Source organism: Lactuca sativa, chromosome 1 (assembly GCF_002870075.4).
Source record: "Lactuca sativa cultivar Salinas chromosome 1, Lsat_Salinas_v11, whole genome shotgun sequence".
Lineage (NCBI taxonomy): Eukaryota > Viridiplantae > Streptophyta > Magnoliopsida > Asterales > Asteraceae > Lactuca > Lactuca sativa.
This window is the reverse complement of record NC_056623.2, coordinates 111022738-111025967: the sequence shown is the minus strand read 5'-3', so window position 1 is coordinate 111025967 and position 3230 is coordinate 111022738.

Here is a 3230-nt window from a genome sequence, read left to right as displayed (position 1 = left end):
CATACATACATATACATACGAATACACTTAAACATACATCCTACACATATTGCATGTAAATTATAACATCCTACTTTTTTTTATTTTTTCTATTATATCATTGTACTTTCCAAATAAGCCTTTAAAATTTAAGCGATGTTCCAATCAATACGTACATACAAACACATACAAATACACTTAAACATACATGCTACACATATTGCATATACATTATAACATCTTACTTTTATCATTTTTTCCAGTATAGCATTGTACTTCCCAAATAAGCACTTAAAAGTTAAGTGATGTTCCAATCAATACATACATACATATACATATGAATACACATAACATATATACTACACATATTGCATATACATTATAACATTGTACTTTTTTCATTTTTTTCATTATAACATTGTATTTTCCAAATAAGCCCCTAAAAATTAAGTGATGTTCCAATATATATATATATATATATATATATATATATATATATATACACACACACACACACACAAACACACACAAATACACTTAAACATACATCCTACATATTTTGCATATAAATTATAACATCATACTTTTTTTTCATTTTTGCATGATATCATTGTACTATTTGATATACATAGATCATACACATAATGCATATAATTTTTCTATACATACATATATACACACATTACATATATTTATACATACATTAAAACCACATACAAGATCTATATGAAGAACTAAATGAAAATACTTCATGAAACGGAATAGAACCTATAATGGAACAAAACTAGAATGGTGGTGTTGCTGTGGGAGTGTTATGGTGGGTCTGTTGTGGTTGAAATCTAGCAGCGGTGATTAAAACACGTACTTAGAGGTCAACAATGCTTAAATAAAAAACTCAAACACTTAAACTCAGTAGATGGTTACTAGAGAGAAGAGAAATAAAAAATATAGGACGAGAAGGACCTTTTCAGTTCATTGTGGGGAGGAAATTAACACAGGTGATGCTGCCTCTATCTCCGATGATGCCCTAGTTGTCGTCAGTGATATAGGTTTTGTGGTGGTTGAAAAATAAGCTCGTGTTTTAATAGATCGTCTTGGAGAACACTGATCGGAAATCACGAAGGAGAGCAAAAAGGCACAAACGACAGGAAAGTGGTGAAAATGGATGTATAATATGCAAAGCACTAGCAATGGTGATAGGGTTATAGTGGCGATGAAAGGGTTTTAGTGGTGACACCTCTGGAGGGAACACCTATTGCACATTTTTTTAGATCATTAGCAGTGACACATGTCTCTGTCATTAACGTTGCCACTAATAGTATGAACGATGTTCATTTTCAGCGGTTAGATTAGGCACAAATCGACAGATAGAGATCAATGACAACTTTTGGAGCATTAATGCAAAAGTTACTTGTCCCCGCTAAAGGTGGTTGTCATCGCTAAATACGTTGCCGCTAATGGATGTTATTCTTGTAGTGATTGTCACGAGTTCATTAATGCAAAATGTGTTTAGGACTTAATTGTTAAGTGCTTTTTGATGTTATGATGTGTCTAGGCATTTTAATGAATTAATGATATAACCCAAAAGTGATTGTGGCTGAGTACTTAATAGTTAACCGGATACTGTTAAACCTGGCACTTCCCCTGGCTACTCGAAGTGACTGAAACATTTAAACTGTAAACCGTAACCACAAAGCTTAATGAGTTCCCCAAAATACTACATATGATCATACAAACAATAAAGGGTTTATTTCAACCCAATGACCTAGTTTAGCTAACGGGTTTATTTCATCCTAACGACCTATTTGAGCTCACATGTTTGTTTCAACCGAATGACTTATTTTAGCCAACATGTATGTTTCAACCTGTAGGGTTCACATCCTTTTTTTTCCTATAAGAATCATTATCAAATTCTACATTTATAACACTAGCCTCCAGGCTATATTTATATGTTACCTCGATATTCTTCGTGAGTCTACCTAACACGTCAATCACTTTTCATAATTCAAAACACTAACCGATATTCTTCGTGAGTCTACTTAACACGTCAATCACTTTTCATAATTCAAAACACTAACCAATACTAGGGAGTAAATTTCTTCCTTGAAAAGTTATTTAAACAAGATATTAACCTTTACCGGATATACAAACCATCCGGAAAATGCCCCATACTAGATTCCTATGCGGTGCGTTAAGTAAACAACTTAACGACATATTCCATATAAATTGATTTTGTATATATTCTTTTATAATCACTTTTCCAAAGCGATAAATCACTCTTTTCTTACAATACACTACTTCTTTTACAATAACACATTCCACAAATTTTCTAATTCTCAAATAATGCTAACACTATGTTAGCATCTAATAATATGCCAATAATACACTTAATACCAAATTTTTTTGGTAAAATATAACGTAAGAATAATTCAACCAAATTCGTTCAAGGGTTGTGATGTTTGTACTGTATCTCAAGATATCGAAGTAAAAGAGACAATAAAACAACGCAAGATGTTATGAAGAAAGCCATTGATCAATCAAGATCTTTGACATAAAATCTCATGTGGTGAGAATCTTTACACTGCCATTGTTTGCTTTATTGAATCCAAAATTATTACAAATTAGTTTTTGACAATGGGTGTTTTGTGTAATTCTAGGCTTGTGTTTGAAGCGCATGTGTGTCTTACTCATTATATGTATTTATAAGTGTATAAAATTATCCTAAATTATGTGTACAAACAAGTCCAACAACATGATGTGTAAAATCTAGTTTTAAATTTAAAGCATATTTCACCAGAACTGGGGACTATAACACAAATTGTGCAAGTGCACCTAATCGTATCATACTATAGGAAAAATGATTACCTGTTTAATTAAAATACAACAAAACTAAATGTGGAACTTGCATCTAAAATAAATTAAACTTAACAAACCAAAACAAAACAAAACAAAAGGTGGAACTTACATCTAAAATAAATTAAACTTAACAAACTAAAACAAAACAAAACAAAGACGGAAAGCTTATTTGAAAATAGATAACAAAAGTTAATTTTCTTAGACGTGACTACACCCTTTAAATATGGTTGATTCATATGTCGTGTGATGTGAAGTTGATCTCTAGTCGTGCTCCGTTAGTGTAACATCGTGGTAAGGTGGAGACTTGGGTCAAAACAAAAGGGGATTCCTCAACTGCATTTCGGAAGGAGGTCCTGGGAGAACGCTATGATGATCAAATTAGTATCTGGTAGGTA